Below are 13699 nucleotides of genomic sequence, written 5' to 3' on the forward strand. Positions count from 1 at the left end.
TTCTGTCTTCGTATGCCAAAGGAAGCTGACAAAGACCTGGGGAGGTGGCTCATGAGCAATCTGCCAGTGATTTCTTCATGCTTCTACGCGTCAGCGTTGACAGGAAGTCTAGCAAAGTGCTAATAAGAGATGTGTTGCCATACGCAAGCATATTTTTGCAAAACGTTCTTGTTTCATGCGCCTGTTTGCCACCAGTCAGTGGACCATAACAAGGCAAAGAAGGCAAATTCACATCCAAAGATAAGCGGCTACACAAGCAGAGGAATGAAGGAAACAGTCATATCAGTTTTTCCTCCCATTGGCTACGTGGATTTAAAGAAGAAAAAAGAAACCTCCATTATGTTTTCATTACACAATGTGCCAGTCTACGTGACGCTAAGGGACGTAAGAGCCTCGACTGCAGGACCTTGGCTGTTAACCTCGTTGACCTTTCACAAAGCAGAGATCAGTTGACCTTTTCAAGTGCATATGATAAAAACAGGAAAGGTGAACAAATTGTGTAAGGTCATCAAAATAAAGGGACATAGGGGGAAAAATAGAGGCACAGTTTGCTTAAACACCTTTCTAAGCTGTAAGACAGAGGGTATTTTTGTGCTGTTATAAATGTGTGTGTCAGTAATAATCAGCAAACTGCAGCTCATACATTGGTATGTGAGACTTCATTCTGTGTGAACATTAGACAGCATAGGTTTTGGACAGGTAGACCTAACAAACTTGACAACCATTCAGCTTTCTTGGGGTAATAAATATCCATCCATCCATTTTCTATACCGCTTCTCCGTCAGGGTCACGGGGGAGCTGGAGCCTATCCCAGCTGACCACGGGCGAGAGGCGGGGCTTACCCTGGATTGGTCGCCAGTCAATTGCAGGGCCAACACACAAAGACAGACAACCACACACTCACACCTAGGGGCAATGTAGAGTAGCAAATTAACCTGTATGTTTTTGGTATTGTGGGAGGAAGTTGGAGTACCCGGAGAAAACCCACACAGGCAAAGGGAGAACATGCAAACTCCACATGGAAGGGCCCAGACCGGCTACTAGACTACTAAACCACTAAATATAAAATATCCAAAGTACTTACATGAAAGGAAACAGTGAAATATTGTACAAAGTGCACAAATAATCTCTTTTCATGTGCTGTATGTAACCCAGTTGATTTAACCAGAGCATGTTTACAGTGCTGCAAATCTTTAGATCATGGAAACCTTTTTATTTTTTACTATGCAGGGTGATTCAAACAGACCTGCGTGTTTTATTTAATCAAAAACAAGCAAATCAGAATGATGCCAGCTGCACCTCCGACAACAAGAGACTCATCATTTGATGTCATATTTGGGTGTGAAGTAGCTCTGTGGGAAGAGTGTCAGTACAAGGCTAGATCAGCTCCTCCCTCCTCTCTGAAACATGAACCAGCCTATAAATAAAAACCGAATCCTGCATTAGTTTTCTATCATCCTCTGTCACTTAAATCAGCCAAGACTGATGCAGCTCATCAAGACAAACTGTTCTGTGCTACTTTTATTCCTGATTGATCCCATCACAGCATTGCAAACCCCTTGTCTTAATCAAGTACAGCTCAGCAAACGTGTTGGCTCAGCAGTGTGGAAGAGCCCAATGTAAAGCCTCATGTTCTCAGTACTTCTGTTTCTTCTTTGTACCTGTAATGCAGCAGCGTGCAGTTTTTCTGACTCTCATCTGTGCTGAAAAATGTATCAGCACTTGAAGCGGGAAAAACACCTGGCATTTGGAAGAGACTGCAGCCTTGCAAAGCAAACCAGCAAGCGCATGCAGACTTTACAGTGTGAATAAAGTCAAGTTCGTAGTTCATATATTACTGTGAGGGACACTTCACCATCAAGCAGTACACTTTGTTCAGAAATGTTAAACAGTTAGTTGCTTGCTTATTGATTTTCTAGTCAAGAGTTCAATATATTTGTGTGAATTAAACAAACAAGGTATTGCATATTAATTAGTGGGCTTTGGAGGTGCCAATAGTGTATTTGTTATTTTAACATATGGAAAGACGCAGGTTAGCTATTTTTCCCTGCTGCCAGTATTTATGCTGTGCTAAGCTAACTGGCTGCTGATGGAAGCTTCAGATTTACCACACAGGATTGAGAATAAAATCCGGCTTCTCATCTACGTCTGGACAAGAAAGCTAATCTTCCAAAAATAACAAACTATTCCATCAGTTAAAACAAAATTAAGCATAAATATTAATTTCTAATTGCATCTATGATTTAAATTCTCATTTGTGACTTGATTCAATTCCAAAACAAACAGACACAGACACATTCAACAACAAGAACACGAAACCGTCCATGTGATGACGCATGGACCAGATCAATGATAGTTAATGATATATATGATATTTTCTATTCTAGGAAACCATAATGTTGGACTTTTGAAGTACAGCAATCTGCCAAGCACCACATTTGAAAAGTGAAAAAATAAATCCTCGTGTCAAGGGTCTTCGGATTATTATTCTGAGAGAAGTCTAATGGCAGTTATGGCGAGCTAACACATCATTATCCAACAAAGGATCCTTGATAAAATGAATGATTTATTTATTTATTTTTTTTGTCTATTTGAAGATTATCACCATGACAATTGACTGCCACACCGCAAGTGCATGTGCTGCAGTGCTGCTGTTCTCCGAAACAGATTGTATTGTGACTCTGCTTGGTGGTCTCGGCTGGATGTGTGGTGCAGCATGGTGGTCATCTCCCCTCAGAGACATGATCAGAGCGCTGCTTCTCTCTAATGATGCTATTCTGGGCTGACTCACCTCCCAGCTGACAAGACAGTGCTTTATTAGTTTCTTCAGGATAAACGTCTGCCTTTCCAACCCTTCCAAAGCCACATCTCAAGGGTCACTGACGACACAGTCCTTTGTATGGTTTATTTATAAACCCCGTCCCTGTGCCTTACTGAGCTTCTCTACACACCTGGCTGTGCGTGGCTGATCACATTGATCGAGCCAAGCCTCTACTAATAATGTGTGATCAGCAACAACAACAGCAGCAGCAGCAGCAGCAACAACATGCCCTGATCACCTCAAATCCAACGTCTTATCTTCATTTTTAAATGCCTTCACACAAATGTCAATGGTATCTCTGCTGTCAGCGGTGATGTTGAGATAAAGGCGCAGTGGGATATGCTCAGACAGTTCTGAAATGCTGAATGTGTTGGAATGCTTTGTTGTGCATGTGCCATGATCATAACATTTCAGTTATGATCATGGCACAATTACTCTTTTTCAGCAAAGACCTTTAACATACAACAACACTGTGCAATGCATCATTCACGCACAGTGTCAGATATTAATTTATCTAAGGGACTGTTAGAGTATGTGTTTTTTCTTTTTGCTGAGGGGCAGTTAGTCTAAATTATTTGGGAGAGTTTCAGCAGAGGGTTTTTTTTTTTTTTCGTTTCCTAATTCCGTATTTACATTTTATTTACTTATTAAAAAATAATTTAAGCTGGGTTGTTTCAGTTTCTGAAAATAAGTAATTACAGTTATTAGTTACATATTTTAAAACTAATTCAAAAAGTAGCTTCTGTATTTTGCGTTTTACTAACCCCAAAAGGAAATTCTTTTCTATGATATGTAACTTTTTTGTCTTACCTTACTGTTTTGGTTCACATCTCATGACACAGGCAGCTGTTTCCAGCCAAAACCCAGTTTACACAACCTGCTGAGCACCAAACAGCAGTCACACGTGAATATTATTTAGTTGATCACAACAAACATAAGTCAAAATGAGTGATTGTGTTGCTCTGTAACTGCTGTATGTGCAAAATAATTAACTATGTGAAACAAGTTGGCCCCATTAGCTTGAAGAGTGATGAGTGAGTTATCTGTTACTTCAGGTTTATGAACATATAAGAATGATTAGGCATCATGAATTTAAACAAGACTCCATGATTATGGAGGTGTTCAAAAATAAATCATCAAATTTAATGTACATCAGGAGAAAAAGGATGCATCTGTAGTTGTACTAACAAAAACTATAAGAAAGTATAAGGAAAATCAAAGTGTAAGATCAGGAAACAACGCTCTACTGCACAATGACCACATGTTTTTTTTTTTCCTTTTGGATGACCCAAAACCCAATTCCATCCATACTCCCTTATGTATTGTGCTCTCCATTTGGCTGTCCTGGATTTGGAATCACATTAATCATCCCTATAAATACACAGATACTGTTGTTGCTGTTACTTCTGTTGGTGTGAAAAGTTCTTCTTCTTCTTCTGTGTTCAGTAGCTGCAATCTGAACATTTGCTTGTGAAGAAGCTGACCAGATTTGAATCTGTTCTTTCCGATTCAAATCAAGCCAGCTGTCAGTGGGCAAAGTCACACACCCTGCATTGATGAAATTGCATGCTTTAATGTAACAGCTTTTCTTTCAGGACTCTAAAGTAATCTATACATTACAAGATGGATAGATGGTATAATATATTTACTGGAATAAGAGCTTGGTTATTGATTTGCCTCTCTCAAATTCTGGGAGCGGGGTAAGGGGGAACGGAGTAAAATTAGCCACATCTTACCTCAGATGACTGTATTGCAAAAAAGTTAAAGTGTATCTGTGTATAGGTATATTTATTTCAAATAATACTCACTATGTATACCTAACGATTGTGCATCAATTGAAATTAAAACAAGTAATCCAATTGTTATGGTTTTAGGACAATGTCCCATCCAAAAAAGTCTTATGACACAACTTATTCCAAAGGGGCAAAATGAAGTAAACGGAGCCCTCTAGAGGTTGGTCTGCTTGCGAACTAAAATGCAATTTCTCTGCATTTTAAGGGCTAAGGGCATTTTAAGGCTCGATTCCACCAGGAACGGCTGTATTGCCTTCTGGCTGCAACATGGCTGCCAGAGCAGATCGCAGCCATCGTAGACAAAGCTTGTGATTCTACTGGGCGTACTGCCAAGCATTTCAGAAGCACCCTCTAGTCTATTTGTTGATGGACATTGCATCAAGCTACACAGAGCAGGCTGAGCTGGGCAGACATAGGATACAGCAAGGAGAGTCTAGTCAGCTTTCAAAATAAAACACCCTTTGCAGATTGCTGATTGTATATCAAAACAGACCAAAAAAAACCCAAAACAAAACAAAAAAACCCCAAAAAACTATATATCTGCATATTATACCTACCCATGATAGAAGCACAGAAATCATAAGGAAATGACCAAATAAACAAAACCTGAGCAAGTCTGAAATGCTCCCGGTGGGGTGAGAAGCCGTGTGGAGGACAGAACAAAGCGCAGAGGACGCAGCTGTGCCCGCTGGAGTCAAGCTGAGTCCTACAAACTGGTCTGCAAGTTTCTTAATATAGCTGGCAAATTCAAACTCGATGCTGTCAATAAAACATCTGTTGAGTTATTCATGACCTGGCACAACCTGAAACTTCATTATACCTCTTCAATGTTCTTCTGTCTCACCTCGTTGCTCTCTTTAGGCCTTCTAAAGAATCTGAGCTTGTCTTTTTTTTTATATTGCCTTAACTGCCATCTCAATCTTATTGATATAATATCATGAAACAATACTTATGCTGTGTACTAGAAAGTCACTTTGTGCAAATGTAGCCTATTTAAACTTCTGGGGGTAAATTAAGCTATTGACTCAACCTGCCCCAAAATCATTGGACCCCACAAACTCCATTTTGACAAAACACAGTGGCACACATCCACAATTATGCTACGTTTCCGACTTTGTTTTGGAGCTCATACTAACATAGATTAACATGTAATAATGTCCAAAAGTTGCCTATTTTATTTAAGATACAAAGCTAATAACTTTCGTAACAACTTTTTTAGCATGACAAATATCACTTAGAGCTAAGGTGGACTGAATAATGTGAACTATACTTGCTTAATTTGTGGCCCCATGATTATTTGTTGTTAATTTTCCCAAGATGCAGTGGGTGGCTCATTTTACCCACTGGCTTGACTTACCCCGTTCTAATTTCATTGGCCCTTTTTCTTCTTGCTTCATGTATGGATAATCATATGCAAATTAGGTAGTTCTTCATAAAAACTTGCTTGCATAATATTGAATATTTGTGAAATAGATGGCATGGTGCCTGGAAACAGGCTTTTCTTTATTTTATTTAAGCATAAAATACATCCATTGTGTGTTCAGGAGAGAGGGCTTGTGAATATGAGTGACTGATCACAGGCTCAGTATCCAGACAGCTGAAGCCTCTTTTGCTGACTAGTTTACAGAGGGAACGTTACGGCTGAGGCATTTGGACTTTAAAAGAGCAATTAGATCAATAGCATCAGTGAGAGCAGCAGGAAGACCAGGAACTCAGCATGGCTACTTGCATATTTATTTAGGGCACATCCCTTCCATCTGCGCCAGTATGAACAGTGACACCGTAAAACACAGAAACAGCCACATCTTCTCATGACTGTAACAGTGCAACATTTGTGATACAGCAGATTTTTTTTTTTATGTACAGTAAATTAAAACTTGCATTAACATTTGCCAGTTTTCCTAACTTCCTGATTTATGAAGTTAAAAAGTCAGTGCGTTTTCAGAGTGATTTCGCAGTGGATGACCTGGAAACTTTCTTCAGTTTGGGTGGAAAGACGTACATGTTAATACCTACAAATAAAGGATTGATTTCTGTATTGTCTGTATTCAATAATGCCTTAACTACTGCATCATTTCCAAGTAAATTCGACTTATTGTCTTCTGGTGTGGATCAGACGTGTTACTGTGGTATCAAAGCTGCTGCAGATTATGCTTTGTGACCATTTTGTCAAAGGCACTGATGGACAATGAAATGCATGGTGAACCCTTTGATCAGCGCTAACTGAATCAGGTTCCCACTCTGCTCAGCATTCAGTGTGTCCTATTGAATAGAGAGCAACATCACAGGTTGAGCCTGAGGACAACACACTGTCCCGGTGTTATCAGAGAAGGCAACTCAAAAAACAATGGAAAAATGATCAGATGTTTGTTAAATTATGACTTGAACAAATGTTCATGTGTTCATGTGTTTATTGAATATATAGATTTTATCACATTTAACTGGTCTATTACACAAAGATTTTAATATAAACACAGACAGACAAGATATTGACACACACACACACACACACAATATCTGCTACACTCTTCAAACCTCATATTAGGAGGAGGCACAACAGAATAAGAGATAAACATGAGTCACCACATTGTGACACTGACACAATCATGCCATGGAAAACATCCCAGCAGCACTCTGAATGTCTCCAACTCCACGTGATGTGCGCCATTACAAATGTGCCTTAAAAGAAGGGCATCAGGAATCCTAGAAAATAAGACACTGACTGAGTGTTAGGAAATTTAAATTTTGAACTTAATGAATCATCAGGTACAGAAGTATAAATAATCACAGTAAGCAGGGTAAAAGACGCATCCTTTCAAGAATAAAATGTATCAAGAACTTAAATTTAAATTTCCCCTCCTCTCTTTGGACAGAGTGGCATACCTCTGAAAGCTTCTCTAACCGTGACAAGATACAAGATGCACAAGATACACAAGATGTTCTCAAGATGTGCCAAATGGAGCTCGGTCACCCTGAGTTTAGAGCCAAACTAAACTGACTCCTCTTCGCACAAATACTGGGAGAGGCCAAGGTAATGAAAAGGGCCTACACCAGTTCATCCTCCGTCTTCTCAAAGACTGAGTCACTTGAAAAACTTAAAGCTGTACGAATCAATATTTCTCACAATAAGGGTTGAATATATGAAATATGCAACACTAATACAGCAGCAAACAACTGTTTGTAGTGATATAGTGGAATAACAGCATCCTGAGCAGGGAATGATGATATTTCTCTCTGTACCATGAGCTTGTCTGTTCTTTCTTTTTGTGGCTGAGCTGGACCTGCGTGCACTACATTAGTGCATGTGAATCCTTCTCTGCCCTCCTCACACACCATTGTTTTCAACATGGCAGCCTGGTAAGAAACTTACATATTTTGGCTAAACAGCACACCAAATGTTTGATTCATATTTGATCAGCGCTGTCTGATTTTCATGTGTGTTCAGATGCCGCTTTAAACTAAACTCACACTCATTTGTCTTGCTCTAAGATGCTGGTGCTCTAGTTTGATGTCTAGTGGCAGTAAATATAGTATTATACTGCACCCTTAACAAACAGAGAAAATAGCCGTGTAATTGTTAAATATCATCACGTATAACTGTGCAGTTCCCCTCACCTCGATGAAGCCATTTCCCCTATTTTGGATCATTATTTTTGTTGTGCTTTGTTATTTTCAGCAAAAACATTCCAGCACCAAACAGGCAGTTAATGACAAGCTGGTGAATTAAGTGGAACATTTGGCAGGTAAAGAGCCAGATTAAATTAAATTAAATATTGGACATAAACTCAGGTGGAATTAAACACAACTCCAAATGAATGATAATGTTGCTACTGTTTGTGTGATGTGTAAACAAAAAACAGTTGTCTAACATGATCATCAGCAGCCTTGAAGGTGACAATACGTCAGTGTTTTGTTTTCATTCCCCAAGTGGCTAAAAAAATCAATTAATGTAGCCTTAATGGAGACAGCAATAATGGGTTTTAGAGATTTCAGTGTGGTGCTTCACGTGATTAGTCTATTCTGTGTCTGTTCTGTGTCTGTACATGATGGTCATATTTTGTATCATGTGTGTTGTGACTTTTGTATTTTACAGAGATGCATACAAATACACTGTATATTACTGCATAGATTGTTAAATCTTTCCATATTTACTTTTCATTTCTCTCTATGTAGCATTTGTCAGCGATGGGGTCAAATTAAGCTTTCAGTAAAGTCATTCAAGAATTGCTTGATATCACATCAGTGTATTACAGGAATAATCAAGTGTTTACACGTTAATGCCCCTGAAAATTTTTTTTTCAGTTAGCCTCTTACTATGAGCAATACGGTTAGCGAAGGTTTGGCCACTTCTGGTTGTTTCTCATGAGGTAAGCTATTAACTGGTATGGCCTAGTTAGAAAAAGATGTGGTCTCTCTCTCAATCAGAGATGATGAACATTTGAAACAAAATCGATGGATTGTCGTGGGCTTGTGTTTTCAGCGATGTCAGTCAAGCGTAATCAAACATCACTCACACAATCCTAGAAGAAGAAGAAGATAAGCTGGATTTTTAATCCAGTTTTAATGTTAATGTTGCCTTCAGTCATGAATACATGTTAAATGCTTATGCAATTTGAAACTGAGACTTTGTGAGCTGTAACAACAAGACCATAATGTATAAAGATGACTCCTGTCGAGCACTGGTATAGTTGAGTTCAAGGGATCTGACCTGCTGGACGGCAAATCAAAGTGAAATAACAACCCTAAATAGCATGATGCATCTACCTTACAACTTACCTGTAGATAGATAGATAGATAGATAGATAGATAGATAGATAGATAGATAGATAGATACTTTGTTGATCGTGAGGGAAAAACAGGCACTCTTATTCATAATCCCTCCTCTGTGATTATTCACATTTAATCACGTTTTGGTGCTCTTCTGCTTTTAAATTGACTGTAGATGGGAGAGTAAATGGTACTGCTCTGGTTTGAGTGAATCCCAGGCTGCCGCGTCTACTTGGAAAGGTAATCTCCCTCTGGGATGTTGAGCTCTGTGAGGCAAAGATAACTGGTTCTTATCGTGATCTGCTCAGTCAGGTATGAGAGCTCCTGGACCAGGGGAACACTAGCGGGAATCTCAGTGCTGTGGGCCTCACAAGCACAATGGGGACCAGGATGTAGATTAATTTTCTTTCCCTTTAACTGAGCGCTGTGTATTTTAATTATGTCTATTATCTTCCTCTCACCAAGTATTTTTGCCAGCAGGCAAGCAGCCAGATCACCGTGGTGGTGTATTACTGTTGTGCCTGTTTTGAATTGAAATCAGACGGGATAAGGGATTAAAAGCCGAGAGTTGTGACTCAAGCAGAGAGAGCCCTCACTTGCTCTGCCACCCGTTGGAAGCTCTGATACCAATCTTGCATGGTCCGTGTGCGCAAGCAGCAGGACACAAACACAGGCGCCTCAGCCAATTGTGTCAGCTTAAACCGCTCAGATTTATAAAGTACGAGAGGAGTGAGAGATACACAGGTGATACTATGCTTTCAACACCCGAATGCTGATTTAGTGCTTTTCAAGGCTTTTTGTTTGCCAGTACATATGGTCAGTTGACATAAAAAACGGCTTAAAGATAAGGTAACCTTCTTTTAGGTCAGTCTAGATCAATGCCTGCTTATGTGACTGATTGAATGAATGTTGATGTCATGTGGGTCTAATGTTGGTCAGCTGAGCAAATCTAAACAAATCTTGCGAGGATTGGCAGGAAATTTTGTACAGATTTTAATGGTTCCTAATGGATGAATCCTACTGACTTTGATGAGCCAGAACTTGAATTTTCATCGAGCACCACCAGCTGGTCAGTTTATTTTTTTTCTTCTACAAGAATTTCATTGTTTATTGCTAAACAGCAAATGTTAGCGCGCTAACAAGCTATCCTAAAGTGGTGAACACAATAATGCTGCCAAACATCAGCACATTAGCATTGTGCACATTTTAGCATATGAGCATTTAGTTCAAGGCACTGCTACTGCGTTTAAGCACAGCCTCACAGAGAATTCTTTAATAGCCTGAAGCAATTTCAGTCTCGAACTGGATGCAAGAGCGAACCAGGAAGTGTGCGTAAAAGCAATTCATCGCTCAGGAGTTGGAATACATTCAGTGTGACAGCTTTCATTGTCTCACAGCTCCTTTCTTTTCGCAGCCAGCAATAATTACTGACTTGTGTTTGTCCTCTGGTACCTGCCAGCTCTTACCACCTCCTAACACAGCTGATCAGACCCAGCTGCAACACGTTTGTGCCTTCTGAGACTTGCTACGCTTTCATATTGGGAACCTGAAGAACAATTATCTCTCTGAACAATACCTCTGTTCACCAGCCTTTTATTGTTGGAGGAGGATTATATTATGATCCACTTACTTAAATGTATTATAGAAGATATATAAAGAGATGTAAAATTCAGCCCACTACAGGTTAATACAGTTGATTCAGTTGCTCAGTGATTAATTATGGATGTGCTCAGTGGAGCATGATTCAGTCTTAAATTAATAGGTGGCAGGTATCCTGCCTTACAGTCATGATGAAGCTTCAGATGTATTGTTAGTTCTGTCACCTCGAGAGGACTCATTTTGCAGTGGCCGGACTGAACCTGTTTGGTCCCGTCATGTCTGATTCTGCAGATGAGCCCTGACATCCTCAAGGATGGACAGAGATGATCTGACGTCACCAACAACAACAGACACAGAAAAAGCTCTTTCTTCACCTTGTGCTGCAGAGGAGGTGTATTTTGGTCAGAGTGTCTCATGGTGTCAAAGACGTCACAGTCTCAGGGGTGTGAACTGCAAGAGTGAAGTTCTCAAACTTGCTGTCAGAACATCCACTCATCCACACTGATGTACCCACATGCTCTGACAGACCCAAACTTCCGACAGATACAGCTCTGAAACATTTATTTTCAGCCACAACAACACAGCTTATTCTGCAAATCTATATGCACTATATGCAGCTATTAAAAGGTTTAGAACAAAATCTTTAAACAAAAAGCCCAGTAATCTCACAGATACTCAGTTAGGTGTCCCTGGATGTATATGGATGGCTCTGTATTTTCTCTGTAGTGTTTCATTGGACAACTTATTTGGTAGCAGCTCAGCTCCGTGGGGGACAGACACATTGGTAAGCTTTCGATTTGGTGGTGTGAACAGAGGTGCGACAGATTTTTACCAAAACATCAGTTTTGCAGCTAATTGCGTTTGTATTTAGTGCGGTGACAGTGCAGAACCTCAAACTCTGCCAAACGCTCCACAAGATAAATGGTCTGCAGGAGAAAAAACTATCATGAAACATGAAGAGGAAGGTACGAGTGCATGAGCGTTTGGTTTGGATATTGATGGTAAAATTCTTAATGATGTTAACAATACTGTCATTTGTGGCTGTATCTTGACCACTTGATTACTGACAGGCTATTAAAGCGCCTCCTATTCCAATATCCAATTAAAGGCTCCACAACAACTCCTAATAAGTGGGTGTAGAGTTGATAAGCAACCAATTCTGAGGCTTCAAGCCCTCTGCTTCATTAGGAGGATGTTGAGCTAAAACAGAAAATTCAACACAGAAAACATCAAAGTACCCACTCTGCAAAATGAGTAACAAACTCCTTATTAGATATGCACCAATCTCCTAGGATACAGCAGACGTACACAATGATCACCCAGCAAAATTGTTGCCTGTACAATGCTCTTGAATAATGTTTTTGAATAATGCTCTCCTCAATTACTGCTCGCCAGAAGGGCAGGTGTTGGTCTGCACAGCGAGATGTAAAAGAGCAGAAGGAGTGATGAAGGAGGGGGAGGCAGAGGAGGAGTGTAACCATTTCAAAATTTCAAGTATGAGAAAGTAGCACTTCTCAATATGAAAAGATCAAAGTGTCTGAAAATGTGTTATCCTTCACGGGACACAGTGGATGAGGAAGGAGGGGGAGAAAAATCACTCATAGCATATGTGAGGGGTGGCAGGTTTTTAAGCTGCACTGGAGGCATTTTCCTAAATCTGCCGAGGTAGGAGGGAGGCATGGAGCAGTCCAGTGCAGATCTGCAGCAGGGTTCGTGCCAGTTCATCGCTGTCGCAGCCCACACATTCGCTTGATACAATCGCAGAGACACCAAATGCCATGAGAATGTCAAACTCAGCCTTTAAAGAGACAACAAGCTCAGTGGAAGAAACACAAACAGCAGCTCAACAACAGACGAGGCACGCTTTGGGAAACTCATCTTCTGTGTCGAAATGCAAACGGTAATGTCAAGATACAAAAGATGGGCAGGGTATAAAAAGATCTGCCTTAGAAGTTAATTGTGTAAAAAAAAAAAAGGACCTGATGTTGATTTTTCTCGATATAAAATGTCGACCATCCTTTTGTGAGGCAGCAGCAGATTTCTTACAGCAGAATATTCAGATCAGCTCTACAAGACAGTGGAGGTGTGTCTGGGCATAAGTCAAATTCTAATACAAATGGTTTTTCAAACTTATAATGTAAAATCTCTATATGCCATCCTTTAAAGGAAAAGTTTAACATTTTGGGAAATACATATATTTGCATTCTTTAATACCGTTAATTAATCAATCTCACATCTGCAGGCTACAGTAAAAATAAAGCTACAACCATAAGCTGGCTAATTTAGCTTAGCAAAAACAGGGAAAGCTGCAGAAACCGACCAAGTCCAGGTGTAAAAATGACACATCCACTTTTTACAGGCTTTGTGTCGAACTGTGTTTTTGGCTCTGAGCATTTACCAGGCAGTCAATGGAGACTCCATCAAGTTGCTGGCTGGTCGTCTGACTTCCAGTAAAACAGCAAATTGTCATTTGTCAGTTAAGTTTTAGGCTTATTCAAATGAAATGCAGTGTGGATTTTGTTAAGCTACCTCTGAAGCTTGGTGTCAAGGTTTTGACCCCTGAAACCGAGTCAAAAAAGTTTGCGATATTGTTCAACCTGTTAAAAACTTGATCACAAGCTGAGCTGTACTCAGGCCATGTTTGAACCTCACAGATTTCACTGAGTAAGTGGAATTTTCTAATAGCCCCAGTAATTCTGAATATGAAAATGAGCCACCG

The sequence above is a fragment of the Scatophagus argus genome, chromosome 7 (genome assembly GCF_020382885.2).
Source record: "Scatophagus argus isolate fScaArg1 chromosome 7, fScaArg1.pri, whole genome shotgun sequence".
Classification (NCBI taxonomy): domain Eukaryota; kingdom Metazoa; phylum Chordata; class Actinopteri; family Scatophagidae; genus Scatophagus; species Scatophagus argus.